This window comes from Pangasianodon hypophthalmus, chromosome 12 (assembly GCF_027358585.1).
Source record: "Pangasianodon hypophthalmus isolate fPanHyp1 chromosome 12, fPanHyp1.pri, whole genome shotgun sequence".
Taxonomy (NCBI): Eukaryota; Metazoa; Chordata; class Actinopteri; order Siluriformes; family Pangasiidae; genus Pangasianodon; species Pangasianodon hypophthalmus.
The window spans coordinates 18,220,454-18,239,769 of NC_069721.1; the positions used below are offsets into that span (position 1 = coordinate 18,220,454).

The 19,316-nt window shown below is 37.1% G+C and overlaps 1 protein-coding gene and 1 long non-coding RNA gene across 3 annotated transcripts in view; one reads left to right on the plus strand and one right to left on the minus strand.

Moving 5' to 3' along the window:
• LOC113527196 (uncharacterized) overlaps nt 1-18,505 on the minus strand; it is a 57,796-nt gene extending 39,291 nt beyond the window's left edge. The window contains exon 1 of the long non-coding RNA XR_004579152.2: nt 17,798-18,505. This is a non-coding gene — a long non-coding RNA (uncharacterized LOC113527196). The remainder of the gene's footprint in view (nt 1-17,797) is intronic.
• The window catches only part of aatkb (apoptosis-associated tyrosine kinase b), a 48,182-nt gene that overhangs the window by 1,122 nt on the left and 27,744 nt on the right, over nt 1-19,316 (plus strand). The window contains exon 1 of one of the 2 annotated variants that reach the window (XM_026914763.3): nt 1,152-2,791. The exons of the other annotated variant lie outside the window; for it this stretch is intronic. The gene's annotated coding sequence lies outside the window, so the exon portion shown is untranslated. Of the gene's footprint in view, nt 1-1,151; nt 2,792-19,316 lie in introns of those variants that run through there. 2 annotated transcript variants of the gene reach the window in all.

The window sequence follows — 19,316 nt, forward strand, 5'->3', positions numbered from 1 at the left end:
GTGCAGGTACTGTACACTTCAACCTCTGGCAAGAGCAGAAAAATTGATTTTCTTACTCCATCTCCAGCAACACACGCGTCATTGGGTAGTATTAATGCTTTATTAGCATTACTAATGTTTGCTGTGTTAGCCAAACCAACTAGAAGGTGATGTGCCAGCAAACAAATAAGTAATATTAACAAAATTGATACCATTGACAGTACATGCTCCTGAGGTTGGTGAGTATTTCAAAAACAAGAAACCTGTTGGTAAATAACATATTTATGTCCACATTTCCCATTCATAACCTTAGAATATACTCAAAAATGTTGGTAAAAAATTAAAGGGGAAAATATATATATGTACATACATGTATATACACACACACACACACACACACACAATATAAAAACACAACAAAAACCAAAAGATCAAATGCACTAATTGCTCATTCTTGGGAAGATTTTCGGAGCATAAAGTCTTATATGTTGAGTATTTATCATGTTGCTTGAAAGAGAGAGGCTGTGAGGAAAGGTGGCATGCTGAACCAAAAAAAAAATGTAACTAGTATGGCAGTGTGTAGCAGTGTAGCACTGTTTTTTCAAAAACAGATAGTTTCATTTAGTTCTTGTCAGCAATGCCATCATCATCTGTGTGTTTGATAGCTGTTTCGTATGATGAAATTATGAACATGGTAGGAGTGACAGCAGAGGTAGTGAAGGAACATTTCACTGGATTACACAGCCAAAGGGTTTTTTTGGTCCGGCCATGTCCTCTGCATGGAGAAAGTGAGGTCGCTGTAGTATGAATTAGGGGCAGTCCAGAGGAAGGGGTGTGTGAAATCTTTGTGTAGTCCGGCTGTGACACAAGAGAGATGAGATCCAGTGTGATTTGATGAAAAATGAATGGGTAGACAGTGACGGACAGAAATGCACTGTAATCTGTATTTTGAAAGAGTCACCAGTGAGGTAACTGTCTCATCATACACCATGACCAACTAATACCATGACACGGTCACAAGCCTACTCTCAACCTCTTCTCCCAACCTCACAGTAGTTTCAGATAAAGCCTTGAATAACCCTGTTAATTTTGACCATCTATGGAAAAAATCTTTTAGTTGTGGACAACAATTAATGTCAATACAGACAGTTTAACGTTGTCTGTATCAGAAAGTTCTCTTTCACACTTTCACATTACAAATAGTGAGAATTTATTACAACCTAATCAAATGTTTACTCAGGCACCTGATCCTTCCATAAGCAGCTTGAATAATGAGAGCAGCACTACTTGATTTTAGGGGGCAAAGCAAGTCACCTGACACACATTCTCCAGAAACACTCCATATGTCTGCATTGCAGCAGCCCATTACAGACCACAATCACTTATTCTTTGCTATTTTCTGGTTCAATCCAGTAATACGAGTGTCTTGCTGGGTTGACGAGGGGAATAATAAGTGAAAGTGATAGTAAGTAATTTTGTTCTGGACCCCTGCAGACATAATACTAAGGCAACAAATGTATAGAGGTAAGATGCAGAGCCTTTCTTCCCCTTCCTGCTGTTCTAATCATGATGTGTCAGATGATGGCAAATCTCGCTTGGCTGTCAGTCTAGAGCTGATGAATGGCATGATTTATGAATATGGTTAGACTGAGATTTGATGGAGGAGAGATACAGGTCGTAGTTGCTGAAGGTTCTCAATCAAAGAATGTAGCCTTGAAATAAATTTTAAAAAAAATTTGGTAGTCATCCAAATGGTAACCAAAGATTCTCCTTTGTTTACTTCTTATTTATTATTCTTTATGATCACTTCTCCTCTTTATATTTAGGGAATGATAACCACACTTCCTCTTCATTGACATTCATGATGGGATATCCATTCCTTAATTCCAGTCAGGGTTTTTGTATTTAAAATGTAATGCTTATTGTCTGTAAGCTTACTAGCTAAGATATCTTTTGGACAAGGAGGGCTTTGGGACTCCCTTGTATACCCATTTTTTTTTGCTTTTCTTTTTTAATTGCATTTATTTACTTGGAGTCAATAGTAGGGACCTTTTCCATGGTCACTACATAGGTGGGTATGAATAAAAGGGATCAGTTGTGACATGTTGCAACATACCTGCTTTAACTTGTTCAAGGGCAAAACAACAAAGGCCAGGCTGCTTCTGTCTGTTATGGACAGATTAGTCTAGACTGATGACCAGTTCAGCTAAGACACGTCTCTTCATGAGCAGCTGAAGGGATTTTTACAGCAGTAAGTCGAAGCAATTGGTGACTCACAGACACATCAGCCCTAGTTTCATTTTGGCAAAGTACAGAAAGGTTCATTTACGACATTCTGAGAATTGCTAACATGTCACCTCTTTATTTGTATCCATTTTATGTGGAAATCACAAAGATCTGTGTCAGAGAGTGTGTCTTGTGGCAAATTGTTCACTCAGTATGATGTGCATGATTGATGATAATACTCATTACATCACTGTTCAGGAGAAGGGACTAATGGGTAGTTACTGGCATGCTTGGCAAGCTCCTGTCTCAGCTTTCTGAGCTCAGATTTCTTTTTGGGCATTTGTTCAGCTAGCATCTGGCCTCCCCCTCTTATAGGAGGAGCTTACCCAGTGTATCTGTCTGAGCTTAAATCAGTGTGTTTGACTGTGCCTTTGCAAACCCATGAGACTGACTCTGCAATTAACATGCCACATACTTGGCATACTTCTGGAATGTAACTGAGTAATGCAGAAGCTTAAACCAACTGACCACCTACTAATGGACTTGGTTTGAAAGAAAACATTGGACTTGGGATCAGTTTTACTCGGTAAGACTAGATTTTTTATTGTGTACAGTATACAGTGTCGTGTTTGGAAACAAGGAAACAACCTTTCTGAGACTTTAAATGAGGCAAAACATGAATGATGTAAACAGGGTGGATCAGGGCATAGAGAAAGGAGAGGGCAAGTAAGCAGTACTGGAAATGGGCCAGGATGTTTGGAGAAAAGGCAGTCCTAGCTGATCTGGGACCTGTTATGTATGTGGGCAGGGGATGTTCATGTGTGTGATCAATGCGTAGAGAAACCAGCATACTAGATCAGGGGTACACATTAGTATGGTGCAGTATGATTCATGTAGACTTGATGCACTGTAAAATGGCACTACTAGGTGGCAATTATTATTATTATTATTTATTTATTTTTTTTTACTAAAAGTAGAATAGAGTAACTTTCTTTTGTGATATTTGTCTCATTTCTGTGAAGACTTTCAAAATGACTAAAAGCAACCAGCCCTTTGCCATCACCTTTTAATGCTTAATTTCCTTTGATGCCTGGCGTGGCCAGGAATCACCTCACTGAACCATAATCCACATCCAAGCTAGTGTGTTCTGTATTATTACAGTCTGAGGAGTTAAAATATTGAGTTCATGTGAAGCTGATGCAGCTTGTTTCCATGCCATTATCATTGTTTTAAAGTTATTTCTTTAAAGGCTTGGAATGTATCAAGCTGCTTTGCAGGCCTACATGCTTGTTGTAAAGCTATTTTGTGTGAGAATGTGTGCACAGAGTGAAAGTGACAGTGTGTGTGGGAGTTTACAGAGGATAGTAGAGGATAATCATTTCACAAAACAGGAAGAAAGCAGCTGGAGAAAAACATGCCAATACCATCTCTCTATCTCTCTCTCTCCTTATGCCTCATGGTCATATTTTAGCATGAATATTTTAGTATTTACATCTTCCATCAATCAAATCTTTAATGAATATTTATTCAAAGAACCCATGTTTTTGATGATGAAATCTTAAATCATAGATACCTATGTAAATAAAGCAAGTGCAGCAATGTTCTGTATATTCATTTACTGTTACTTCATGAGAAACAGTTTTGGCCTTTTTAATTGGAAGAATCCCTTTTCAAGGGATTAGGTGCACTATTTGCCTATGCGTGTGTGTGTGTGTTTACTGCCATTTTGTGTTTGTGTTTACTGCCAAGTTTCAATGAGCTGCAGTGATGTGAGGAACCATTATTGTTCCAGTTTCTATTTTACCATCATCAGCCAGAACAAAATCAGTTTGGCACTAACTATTTAGCAGGTTATCAGACACAGTACAACTACTGCATACTGTATCCAACAGATACAAAGCCTTCTGCTTAAAATAATGACTCTGTTTTAAAACAGTCATGTATTAAAATTTTTAATGACTATTACTTGACCTGACTTTCTTGAATTAGTTAGAGTCATTTTTTTTAAATAGTTCTTACTTCCCATATTGTGTCTCTAATATGGAAGTGCAAGGACCATTTCTCACTATATTAAATCACTTTTGCCAAATATCATAGCTGTTCAATGGAAAAAGCTGTAAGCAGCAATTCTCAATTTTTGGCTCAAGTTATTTTGTATTGAAAAATCATGATGATGATTTTTTATTTTTTTTCCAGTCTGTGCCTTTTGAATATGCAAGACATTTACCATTGCATCCTTCTGAGCTATGGATCATGCACTATTACGAAGCATATCTGTGCTAATGATAAGGTTTGCATGTACTCTCACATTTTGGACACTTGACTCTTTTCTCCCAGTCAGTACATTATCCACTGCAGCCTCAGGCAGCTCCACAAAACTACTGAGTCATGGCTCTAGCACTGCACCTAATCATATCTAATGCAAAACACAGTTCTGGTCTTATAACAAATACCTCATTATTTTGAAAATTGATGTATTTAATATGGCTCTTTCTGTCTCCATTTCTCACACCTCATGCTTTCATTCAGTTAGGGATATGTCTCCTGTGCTACTCATTCCTAACTGCTACAAAGTGAGAGAAAGCCAAAACATAAAGGGGCTTAGATAGCAAGTCCCAAGTCCTCTCTCCTTTACACGCACACACACACACACACACACGGGATGCTGAGATAACAGATTGTAAATACATGGGGAGTTTGGCTTGAGGTATAATAGACGCCCAGAACGCTAAATCTGTTCAAATGCATACTTATTGTGTGCCATCTGGCTATACTGCAAGCCAGAGAGGTGTCTTTGTAGCATTTCATGTCCAATGCCGTTTCACTTCGCAGTACCCGTGCTGCTGCCATTTTAAAAGCACAGAGCGCTTTGGTGTCTGATTAAATGCCACCAAGAGAAATATTTCTAAAATAATTACTAGATGAAATGCACTTGTTAAGTATACTAGTGTAAAACCTAGAATTTTAGTCTTTATAAATATGAACTATCAAAATCCTTAAACAAAGTACTGATGACAAAGCAACTTAACTTCTACCTATAAATCTATGCTAATCACAAATCATGAGTACATTTAATAAGATAAAAGACCCAAGAGCTATAACTAGGTCAGGTTAAAACGAATACACCTTTAACCTGATTTAAAAACATCCATAGCGCTATAGAGCATTCATAATGGAACCCTACTACAGAGTTTACAGGCAATGCAAGAAAAAAAAAAATCTTCCACCCACTGAGCTGTGAGTGAGTCTCAGGACTAACAGTAGGTCTGCTTCGGCTGAGTGACGTATTCGAGATGGGATATACTGTTTCAAGAGATCAGCAAGATATGCTGGAGCTAAACTATTTAGAGTTTTATACGTCATAAGCAGTACTTTACAGTCAATGTGTAACTGAATAGACGGCCTGAGTAAATAATACTAACATGATTTGAACTTTTATTTTATTTATTTATTTTTTTTAAATAGCAGTGCAGGCTGCAGCAATTACAATATTATAAAAGCATATACTTGTTTCTTTTATAGCACACTCCACCTATTGGAATGTTTTTGGGAGGGCGGAGGATAATCTATACATCTTTATAGCTAATTAAAAACATCACAAGCATTACATGAACAGCCTCAATGTATCTCTGACTAAAAAGCTCTGAATATAATTTATATATGGGCTTCATCTACCAGTTTGGCTCTTTGTCTCCCTCTTTTAGACAAAAACAGAGAAAGGGTAATTAATCAAACTTTGGTTAATGGAAGGTGGAATTCAGTGGCTGCAGAATAGACAGAATAGTTAGTGTTTTAAATGATCATTTTCTGGCTGCTGAAGTGGTCATTCATTCATTTAATTAAACATTAGTGTAGAACAAGGGGATCTTGATTGTGCTCTAGTTTGGACTTGCCACTGTAGAACAGGGTAATGAATCACTGACCACACAAAAAAGCTTTGCCTTGAAGCCGAGAGATGCCATACTGAGCAGACAAGCCAAATTAACCTGTCAGACTAACTGCAAGTGCTTGGCAGGTGAACTCAGGTTAAATAAGACTTGGCAAGGTGGTCTCTGTGTGTGTGCATGTGCCTGTGTGCGGGAAGGGGGGGAGAAGATGGTGTGAAAAGATTTTTAACAGAAACCATGCTATCAGATTTGATATTGTGTGTGTTATTAGAAGGTGTGAGACAGAAATAGTGTCATTGTGATCGCACAGCAGATGCTACTTGCTTTGTATCCATAGAAACAGTCCTACCTTGTAAAGTTCTTTGCTGATGCATACATATCTCATGTACCACCACCCCCCTGAATCAGCAACTCAAAACAATACAACATAAATCAGGATGCCACACAGGTTTAAATAATAGATTGGTTAGAATACAGTGAACATTTGTATATGCAGTAGAGCCAGGGGCAGGGAGAGGGAGGAACAGGGCTACAGACTGAAACAGAATAAAAACACAAGTGTCAGGTTGCATAATGCTTTCTCTGGAACGCTACTCTCCTGCAGCTCCTATAGAGTCATTTTATCTTTCCTCGAAATGTGCAGTAAGGATTAAGATTGCAGATATTTTAGCTTCTTATTTGCATGCTCAAAAAAACCCATAATTCATTCACCCATCTTCAGTAGCCACTTTATCTTGGTCAGGGTTGCGGTGAGCACAGAGCCCATCACACACACAAACACAGTAAACACGTTAAACGCGCAAAGCCAGTGATGTAGGTTTTATTTCCGCTTTAGGTAGGGATGCTCTGTTCGAAGTACCTGACCGATCATATGATTAATATTTAGTTTTATCCTACATATAAACAACAAGGTAGTTTTTGCTCAAGATGTAGCCTATTTCATCAAATAGAAAGAGATTGAAAACACGAGCAGTTAAATGTGAAAAATATTCTTCAAACTGGTGTCAGAAACACAAATTTGTTGCATTATCACTTCCCCTCTTACCAGAACTATGCAGATTTTTAAAAGAAACCACTTTTTGACATTGTATCTGACAGGATGATTTCTTTAAAATCCCACACCATAGATTTTGGTGTGGCAGGACAATGTTAATAATGACATAGACTTTTGACTTAATATTGCTTTAGGCTATTACACTTGTTTTATTCTATACAGGCTATTATTTAGTGGATTTTAGAGTAACCCTGTAATAGAGTTGACAACATTGAGTCATCCAGCATACAATTTAGCCGCTCGTTTTGAGCCGTTTTAGACATATTTTTTCAAAGGTGCTCGATACAGCAGGTGAGTTGCAGAAGAGTTAATATCATTAACCAAAATTACAAGGTTTTCATATTTCCAACTACATCCCAACTAAAGGGAGACATGTTTTGTTTCTTTTTCTCAGCCTTTTCATGGGAAACAAGGTCACCATGGTGCACACACATTTCTGATGTACAGACATTATCCACTCTATAATCCCCCTTTCCCTCTCCCAGTCATTGCAATATATTTTACAATAGACATGAAATGCAGAAAGGGCCAAAATGCAAAAAGGGCCAAGTGCAGACACATTGCCTGCACTTGGCCCTTTTTTGTGGAAATTTATTAGATTTAATTCTGATAATGTACTATAAAACAGGCCCAGTTTGTTGTTTAAAAAAAAAAAAAAAACCCTGTAAGCTGCTCCTCCTCCACTGAAAATGTTCAGAGAGAGAGTGTGGGGCAGCATAAATCATCCCCCAATGGGCCTCTATTAGCACTTGTTGCAGTTCTCATTTTGTCCACTAGGTGCAATAAACACTATGGCACTAAATTGGACTAAACTGAGCAACTACATAATATTTAGAAAGGCAAACAAATAACGGAACATTGGCTTATATCACTCAAAAGAGCTAACGTATTTCACCGGAATTTAAATTGTATGGAGTTGTGAATGTGGACTTGTTGAAGATTAACATTTGTTGAACTGATTATATATATATATATATATATATATATATATATATATATCAGTTCAACAAATGTTAATCTTCAACAAGTCCACATGCTACTGCCTAACAGTCATGAGGAAGGAGAAGACTATGACCCTGTCCACTGTGGCAGATTAAAAAACTGAGCATTTGGGACAATCTTTACCATATGTCATATAATCCATATACTGTACATGTCCCACTCCTTTCTGCTGTATAATAGCATTACAAAATTTTGGAGTCATTCTCCTCTCATTCTAAACACTGACTAGTCTATGTTAGATGGAAAACTTGGGCTAAACCAGCTAGTATTGCTAGATGATACTTACAAATGACAGTTAGCTAAGCTGCAGTGGTAGTGCTTCCTTTTTAATGCAGACAGAAAGCTTATAGTTTGCAGTAGCTACCTGGCGAAGAATGTCATATGAGATCATTTAAGAAAATGTTGCTAAAATGCTTTAGTACAGTAACATTACATGAAGGTTGCAGGTTGTATGCTGCATTTCACCCATGTTCTATCGTGAGGATGGAAACACATGACAGCGTGCTGTGCAGTTCCAGCTTACTGCAGCAGTTTCATCTCTCTCCTGCAAACATGCCGCTGCACCTTCATTGTTGTTGATCTGAAAATTGCACAGAAACCTTTCCAAGCCTTTCAGACACTACTAATGGACCTGCAAACGCTCAAACAGCCCTGACCCTTCCAAAAGCATGAGGCGTATCCTATAAATAACACCATATTTATAAAATCCTCTATGTCGCCATGGTAACTCCTGCTTGGTAACTGTGTCTCAGTGTGATCGTACTGAAGCACTCGACTCCACATTCATAATCACCTTGCTCTCATCAATAACCATGGAAACAGTGTCGACTCTGACTCAGGCTAGAGCAGCAGGGTCCTTAGGCTAAAATCTTAAGAACAGACATTCACTACAGCGGGTCTAGTAGCAGTTACTTAAAAGCAAAATCTGAGTTTATCCCCAAGTGTCAGTTGTTTGTTGGGAATATCAAACATCTTGCATATTTAAAATTCCTATCGTGAAACCACGTTATCAAGAACATGAATAAAGTGCAATAACCGGCATTCAATAAAAAGGGAAAATAATTAAGAGGCAGCACTTTCCTGCTTTTAAGACACTATTTGCTAATGAAAAAGATCATGTGCACTCATGTATTTGTGTTGTATGTGTACTGATAGGTTGTTTACACCATTTTTTACCAAACTCCAGCAGATCACATGAATATTTAAAGCTAAATATTTATACCCCAAGCAGCTGCAGTATTGGATAACTCAAGATGTTTATCCATCTCTCTTTTCAAAGGACTGCAGCACTCAGCAAATACAGCTAACTTGTATTAAATTTATTATATTTGTAGTGATTTCATAAGCATATTACCTTTATGAATTAGTATAGTTTACTATAATTACTGTCATAATCATATCATTTTTTAAAATATGGTACTTCATAGTAAGTAAGGAAGCCATTATATGCAAATAATCCATGCTTTATCTCCATGTAGTGTATTATTTCCTGAAAACAGCACAGCCTGAAGTGTATTATTCTGCTTATACTACAGTGATTTGTCAACAATTACCACTTTTAATTTATTAATGAATGATACACCACACTGTTGAACTGTTAATGTTTAACTATGTAATAACATTTAATGTAAGACGAATTAGTTCCTGTTATCGCTTACATTATAGCAGCTATAATAAACAGTTGTTGACTCACCAGCTTCTCTTTTTTTTTTTTTTTTTTTTTGAAGTTAATTAAAAGGAAATTTAGCTTGTCATGTGACTGAGAAACAAGAAAGCTCAAACATCCCTCTCCTGAAGTCTCTCCCGTCAGGAAACTTACTGACTGTTACAAAGCGCCAACACTCAAGACTCCTTTTACAAACATTACATAAACCTCATACATAAACAGAAAACCTCATCACATGAACGAATTTTTGTTTTTTTTTGTTAAACATCTTTTTTTAGATTATGATGGCATGTCTGCCATACAAGCCTGTGTGAATGAGCTGCACAATAATGTATTAGAACTAGTGCAGTAATACAAAAACCTATCATTTATGTTACAGCAAGAACTAACGTCAGAGCCGTGCTGTTATGCTCTTACAGAAAACGAATGCTTCTGATTTGAGAATTCAGCCGGGCTGCGGTATAAATATAATCAACATACATAGTATATTTTTTGTAGCCTTACAGTGTCCTTATTATTTTCCACCTATAGTTTGTAAAGCGTACATTATCTTTCTCTAAACAGATGAGAAAGATCCCAGTATGAGATGCACAATAAAGACAGGAACAGACGTAGACAAAAAGGAAAGTCATATAAATAGAAATTTAGAGAAAGGCATGGGATATAGGATATGGTGGAGACAGTCCTGCAATTTCTCTATTGATTTTGCACTTTATCTTTCCATGAGAGATGCTCTGTGTATCAGAAGAAGGGAGTAAGTCATAACAACAGAGGGACGAAGCAGAAAAGGTATTGCCGTGTCTAGCACTGAGTGTTAACAGAGTGGATGTAATGTAGACTTTATTGATTAAAATGCATTCCCTCTGTGTGAGATGATCCTGTGGCGCTTGTGTGTGTGCGCGTGTGTGTGTGTATAGGGCTGGCAGATATGACAATAATAGTCATATTACGATACATTGTATTACAGTATGCTTTTCTAAGATACTGTGGAGTTCATTATATCTTTTTTATTAAATTTACTTTTTTTTCTTAACAATTACAAACTGACCGGAAGTAGCTGATGTAATATCAAGTAAAAGTTGTAAAATGTTAAAACTGAAAGATTTTTATTTTGTTCTTTTCAGTGCTAAATACTTTATTTCTTGTTTATAAATAAAAAATCATTTTTAATGTATAAAAAAAAGAAGAAAAAAAGAAACAAACAAATGTAATGAATTTTTTAACAGTAACACTATTGTATTGCTGGGAAATTGCCTGAAAACCTGTGTATCATGATACATATGTATCATGGAAACGTGGAGAATCATATGATTTGTCATATTGTCCACCACTAGATGTGCGTTTTCTTGTTTGTGCGTTTCTTAAAAAAAAAATAAAAAAAAAATAAATAAAAAAATAAAAAAATAAAATTCTATGTAACCTGTCCTTTCATTGTATTAATTTGCACACACAGTAATCTTTCCTGAACTGACTTTCAGGCTTCATACATTGCAGGTGCAAATTTAGTTTATTTGCATAGACACCCACTGTATTTTGCACCTTTAGGCAGAAGAACCCACACTGCATATTCATCAAGGCAAATCCTAAAAAAGAAAAGAAAACAAACAAACAAACAAAACAACCCATACAAGACATGCTCTTTTGTTAAAAATAGAGAGATTATAATTTAAATCAAATAATGTTATTTTAATAAAATAAAAGGAATCCTGTAAACCCTGTAAATCTGTGTGCAGGTTTTTGCATGTTTTTATAGACTCAAGCATTATTGTGCCACAATGTGTTCATTATTGGTATTTGAGAGGGAAAAAAAATATATCAAGACATAAAAGTAGTGTATAGCAGAGTACTTTGCATGTGAGAACATTTTAAATAAATATGAGGGGGAAGAGGTGAATGTGAGAGCATTATATGAAAGTGTTTTACGTGTATGTGAGAGATAATAAAAGTTATAGCAGTACAGCAATGAATGTGTGTATTAGAATGTGTATTAGAGATGAAATCTGAATAAAAGCCTAAATGGCACACTGATAACATTTTCCCTCAATGTCCTGAGCTGGAAACGGCCGTTGAAAACATGAGGTCGTGTTTTAATGCTTTGTCACATAAGAAAGCGGAGCTAAGCAATCATGGATCATGGGATGAGTTGACACTTCATTTGTTGTCATTATCTAATGAATGGTCTACTCTTCATTTATTGATTTGTGTGTTAGAGCAAGATAAACAGCAAACAGCTCAGTATTGTGGACCTCCAGCCAGAAGAAAGAGCAACCAACAGCCAGCATAGTAAAAATCATTTAGAAAGTGAACATCCAAAACACGGCCTTCACTGTGATTCATGCTCATGTAGAGTTGAGGTGCCAAGATGAGTCTGACATTAATCTGAGTGTGTGTGTGTGACCTTTCCAAATTCAGCCAAGCTAAACCAACATAGTTCCCCTGCGGTTCCTGTTGACTCATTCACCTACAACGATGCCAGAGGAGACTGCTCATCTGTTGTGGTATTCATTCTGAGCCATTATCTCTTAACCTTGAGAAGACTGAGGTCTTTAGGACTAGATACATGGTCAGAAGAGTCCATTTAAGAAAAAAAAAAAATATATATATATATATATCTGTACAAACATCTAGCTTGGCCCAACAACCAAGCCCACCTCAAAAATTCTCTGTAACTACCAAAACATAATGACCATGTGTCAAAAAACCAGTACTAGTTTTCTTCTACCAAGAACTCTTTGATAGTAATCACCTGATTGCATTTGTGTGAGAAACAAAACCCCAGCAGTAGAGTAGTTACAGGCATAAATATTGTTTTTCTTTCCATTACAAAACACAATGATGCATTTTGCTGCATCTAAAGAAACAAGTTATTCTAAAGAAACAAGTGATTACCAATTTAAAATGCTGAAAAGAAAAATGATGGTAATAGTATTAGAAACACAAACACACTCTCTCTTACTTTCAGTAGCCACTTTACACTTGTCAGGGTCGCAGTGGGTCCGGAGCCGATGACGGAAATACTGGGCGTGAGGTGGGACCACACCCCTAATGGGACACCAGTCCATCACAAAGCACCATACACACGCACGCACGCACTCGTGCACTCACGCACGCACACCCAGGGGCAATTTATCTTAGCCGATCCACATACGTGCATACTTGTTTTTGGGTGGTGGGAGGAAACTGGAGAATCCACTGGATATTGGATTTGGATTTGTTTCCAGGCATCCATTAGATATTGCTGTACATTTAGTGACCTAGGTTCCTCTCATGACTAAACGATCCACGCTTACTCTTTAATATGTCTCTATAACAGTTATACATTTTTATGCTTTTGGTTGTAGCTCAGTATGGTACTTGTTCCTTAGCAGCCTGCTCCTTGAGGGTAATCATTTTGAAAGAGAGTATGCAAACATTTGCAGAATGGCCAGAATGCCACCCGTGGAGTTCAAGTGAGATTTGCACACTGTTTACTGGATGGATTGCTTCTCAGAGCAATGACAAAATCCCTCACAAATGTTGTTTTACCACCACAGCGCTGTTGAACTCTCAAATTTGATTGGTCAGAAAATCAAAAGGTTCAGCTGTCTGTAACAGCAGCTCTAACAATAGTTTCAGCAAGGTTTATATTAATGTGCTTGTTTTATTACATTATCATTTCCAGAGTAACTACTTAGACAGGGATTTTAAGGTAGATACTCCACTGAAACTTTTTTTTTAAATTCATTTTTCTGTAGATGTTTATTTAGTCGTTTTAGAAGGAGTATCCAGTGTCTGTGCTTTGTAACAGACAGCTGTAACTTTCAGTCATGGGAAAGTTTTCAGGACAAAAGGCTTTGCTATTTCTCAGTAACATGACAAGCTACATTTTTTGTCTCATCAACTTCACTCATGAACATACTCACTTACTCTCATATTATCCCTTCAGGCTACATGCCATGGTTACTTTAGGTGTTTTATTACATCTTTTGCAGTGGAGTAGCGGCTGCAAATCTAGGACCAGATGGGTCTTATCTTCACAGTTCATCATAATTGCAAAAAAATGCTGATACCTATATGATTATACTGTATACTTTGAAAACTTCACTCAGGAAAAAATCTATTAAACTAAACCGACGTAAAACTATTCCAGTGACCTCAAGAAGGTGGAATCTGTATGTGTTGTGTGATTATGTTTCTCATTAACTTCTAATGAACAGAGCATAATTAAGCAGTGAAAACGAGAGCACTGTGCTCAGGTGTATATTTTAAAAAAAAATCACAAAGACAGTGCAGGACAGACATTAAGAGTTGGTGAAATGATTCTCAATTATGCCAAAAGCACAGTCTAGTCTCAGAGGATGATGTCTAGCATTCCCATGTCAGAAACTGCAAAAACGAGCTCTGCTTCCACTGTAGCTTTAATGTTTGTAGAGCCACTGCTCTATACTGCTCAGATGAGAGAGAGAGAGAGAGAGAGAGAGAGAGAGAGAGATGGCCTGTGGAGATTCACTTTTGCATCTTTAAATCACACACTGCAGTATGTGCATATATTTATGTGTAGATGTTTATTTCATATGCACAGCCATGCATGTGTACACTACATTCATGGCCCTTTGGCTCTCCATCTGGTCTTTGCTCTTTTGTTAACCTGAATCAGAGGAATAGAGCTTCAGTCATTGAGACTACATTAAGCTCATTTCTGTTAGGAGACATTTTATACACTGGAAAGTGTTCAGTATATAGGCCAACTGGTTTCTCAGGCACATGACAAGCTAAGCTTTTTTTGTCACACTAACTTCAAGATAGAGAATACAAGAGAGACTGGTGAGCATACAACTGTTTACAGGTGCCATAATGCAAGTGATAACAGGCACTAAGTTTTCTCACAGAAGCCCCACATCATTAAACAGTGAAAAGGTGTAATGTGTCATTCATTAGTAAATTAAAAATTGTTAGCAAATCACTGTGGTATTAAAGGAATAAAACACATAAAACATGCACAAAACTAATCCATTTCACTTTCTGACTGGCAGCATCACCGGCAGTTTTCCTTACTTATATAAATTAGTTTGAAGGACATATAAACCCTGCATCAATACCTTATGAAAAATATCTTTTGCAGAAATGAAACGGAATTATTTTTAATTATGCAGAGGATAATTTAAAACAGTTTTCTTAGTGTGCTACATATTTACAGATTCAAGTCCATACACATTATAATTGCTTATTCAAAATCATTGTTACACACACACACACGTTCCTTCTGATATTCCATCGTGTAAAATATGAGATATGTGCTGAAACTTTAGATAACTGCATACAGTTATTGAAGCTACATTACACTCAAATTTAGAACCCTTAAGGGTATTTTGGTTGTCCCTTGGAGTTAAACCCTTAAAAATTCAATGTTGAACCCTACAACAGACTGCTTATGTCTTGGCTTCTGGGGGAGCCTTTAAAAAGTTCTTTGTAGAACCTTACAAAAGAGTGTTTACCTGTTAGCCTCTGAGGAACTGTCAAAAGGTTCTACGTACAAGCCAACAACATAGTGTTTATGTTTTAGCCTCTGGGGAATGCTTAAAGGTTATACAACAGAGTGATTTCTCAGGGAATCCTTAAAGGATCCATGTAGAAGCCTACAACACACTGCTTATGCAGGCCTATTAGCTTCTGAGGAAGCCCTTAAAGGTTCTATGTAGAAGGCTACAACAGAGGGCTTGTTTTTACCTATTAGCCCTTGGAGAGCCCTTAATGGCTCTACATAGAACCTGGTGATTGCATCCACATTAACCCTCAAAGACATCTTTTTTCCCCTCAGACTGAACTGTGTACTCCTGAGGGATGCCTGTGTTGTACAAACCAAGTGTGTGCATGTGTGTAAATGTTTTTGCCCTTGAATGTGTCTACGGAGCATCCATCCTCCCAGCTAAGAAAATCATTTTCTATGTCTCACTATGGCAACCGAGGCAGCATGTGGCTGATTCTAAATGTAGACATTAACAGTACATGCTGAGCTGATATAGATTTTGTTTTTTTTTTTTTACTTTGACTCAGTGTGGGGTGCGAAAGGACATTTTAAAACTCAAAGGTGGGCTCTCAGTACTCAGTAGGGTGGGTACACACAGAGTACAGGTATTTTTCTCCAGCACTGCTTTCACCACCTGAATTCACTAAAGAGCTCTTCTCCCTAAAGGCATCGCACAACCAAACACTGCTAGCATGCTTTAATGAACACTAACACTGCTAGACTGCATCATATTATTCTTCTCACATTAGCACTGTTTTGTTAATCTCATTCTTTAACAATAATGAATCTAATTAGTGCACTTAAATGGTGTGCATGTCTGGAATAAATATCCAGAGACACCACAGTTTTTAAATAGATGATTTATAAACATTCAGCAACCTAAATCTGCCTATATTATTAATCAGCACATTGAAGCTGGTTATATAAGTCATGTGATGTAAGGCAAGCATCAGTGTGAAAACTGAAAATTATGATCATCTCATATAATACAGTAAACATTGGAGGAAAACGCAGTAGTGCATGCAGATTAGGATGTAATTTTCCTCTGGTCTCAGCTAAGCAGATGATAATTGGGGTTGGTATGGTGGGGACAGGAAGGGAGAGAAAGAGCAATCCCTCTGCTGTATGTGGGGAGACTCATACCGTCTGCCACTGGACCAGGTCCAGCTTTCTCTCTCTCTCTCTCCCCCCACTATATCCACACATCTTTCTGTTTTTCACATTATGTCTCTTGTGCCTTTTTTAATTTGAGTTGGAATTTAATTACTCTGCCTCCATTTACATGACGGCTTTATGCATCTTCTGTCTGGATTGCCTGCTTAGCTTCAACCTCATGCATTTACACTTCGGTTAGCCAGTCTGAAATCTCATTGCTGCATCACATATTTAAAAAATCAGTTCATTACAATTAACCTCTGACTTCCTGTGTTGTTCCTTGTTTTCAGTAATTTTATGCAAAAATATGCTCACAGCATCAAAACTGTAATCCTGCATGACATTTCGGCAATCACGGACCGTGTGTGTTTTGATGCTATGTATTGGGGGAGGGGTTTCAGTTGCATCTCACACCTTTGTCGTGGTTTCTGTACCTTATTCTATCTATTTTAGTCACCCACAGAACAGTCAGTATCAATGATGCATTTTAGGCTGACCTTTCTGTCTGTATACTGTATTTAGCAGGATAAACTGTACCATCTTGCCAGTGAACTGTAAAAACTCACAATTTAAAAGGGTCTTTTCTGAGTTAACAGTTTCTTACCAAAAACAACCACCGCGCACACACACACACACAGCAGAGGTGGCAAATGCTTTCTGACACAGAGGAAGTACAGTTATCACTTATGACAAATTGAGGGTTAAAAAACCCATAGTACTCAAAACATGTTAATCCTGCATAAAAAACAGTGTGAAATCATTATGCAGACTGATTGCAAGCAAGAAACTGAACCAGTTGAAAGTAGCAGGCCAGATGTAACCAGCACAAACCAGTTAGAACCAGCATGGAATTTATTCTGGTTTAAGGTTTGTTTGTTTGTTTAATCCTAGCAGAAAGGAGAGCTACTTGTCCCCTGTATTTTAACTACTCCCACATCTCCACTACCTATCTGAATATGATCAATACGTAGCCTATTCAATATTTGAAATCATTTTAAAACATATTGAGCATAGCCTACTTCATGTGTAATTTAATGCTATTCAGGACAGATGATTAGACTGGACACTGTCACACTGGGCCACCATGCAAGCATTACATTTGAATCCTAATCAAACTGCTTTTCTAAAGAAAGTATTTACATGTGCATAATATTTCATAAACACTCAGTAGCCTGACCAGTAACTCAATCTTCAACTACTTAACAACAAACACACATCCTAACCAAAAAGTCATACATTCACACAAAGAATGTGGTCTACACCCAACACTGGCTCAGCGGCCATGGCCAATCAACATCAAAAAAGACAGTCATGATACTCACTCATCTGAAGACCATTAGTTTCAGCAAAGTCCTCCATGATGTTCTTTAATTAACACACTCACTGGAGAGTATAGCCAAACAATTAAATATTCCCTGACACATATATGCTGCTCTTCAGCTAGTTCTTAATTAGTTTCAGTTTTGAAAGTGAACCTTTTGTTGTTTTCTGCTTCACTGTTGGAAACTAATCACTTCAATCAAAGCAAAGCAGTATAAATGGTGCGACCATTAGTGTCATCTAAATCACGTGATCAGATTAGACATAATATTAGATATAATGCGCTTCTCCCAGATCTTTACAAACTGAGGGAAATCATAGACCGCACTTTGAAATTCCACAACAGTAGCACAAAGTAGATTTATTTAGTTCTCACTGTCTGCCTCTAGAAATCGGGTTAGAGTAGATAAAGTGACTAATTTTAGTGTTGGACAGTGTTGTTATCCACACTGCTGCAGCTCAGAGTGAGCAATCAGCCACACAGTGGCGCCGGTATTACCGCACGTGCATGAGACGCCTGAAATCATTTCTCCTTTTCCGGCTTGTACGTCACGTGACATGGAAGTTTTTTTTCCCTTTACATTTTAGCCGCTCGTTCAAGTGTAATAAAAAAAAAACTAATATTTTACAGTTTTCATCAGAGTTATAGATAGTAATAATGATCATGAACGTTTCTAACATTTACATTTTTTAAAACCGCCAGGTTCTACTGTTGCTATGACACCCAGAAGCCTTGTCACTTCCCAGCTAATCAGAAATGCAGAGAACCAACCAATCACATCGGTCTTTTTGAATTCGGGTATCTTCGGAAACGTGTTCGAAACGCGGAAAGTGCCGAGGTCATGCAGCCAGTCCGAGAGACTGGGCATGTTGCATGAGCCTGCGAAGTCTAACCATATATCCTTTAAAAAGAAAAAGATACAAAATTTTACCCAGTAAATGCTGAGTGAAATCTGTAATAGAAGTTAGAAGCCTATATATATATGTGTGTGTGTGTGTGTGTGTGTGTGTGTGTGTATATATATATATATATATATATATGAAATTGAATTATAAAGGTGCTTTCACACTTGGCGTTATTCTAGTTGAAGCAGTGCTGGTGACAAGTTTTTTTTTTTTTTTTTTTTTTTTTTCATTATGAGCTTCCAAATTTGAAAAAAAAAGTTCAGTTTTTCACAAAAGTGCATAGTGATGTCAATTTTTTATTTTTTTAATAAAATTTTTTATTTTTTTTAACAAAAAATTTTTATAACCCCCGACCAGTCATGTCACAAGATGGGGGCAAGCAAGAAAAAACAAACATGGAAGACATTGTGCTAGTGAAAAATTTCTAGTAGTGAGCAAATATAAGGTGATTTATGACATGTTGAATTGAAAATATTTCATGACCACCATTCCATCACTGCAATATAACTAAAAATAACATATTGTCCCACTTTAAGTGTGGTTGCATATAGTCAAGTCACACAAGCAGTTCCTCAAAACTGAAGGCAAAACTTTATTACTGATGATAATCAATCT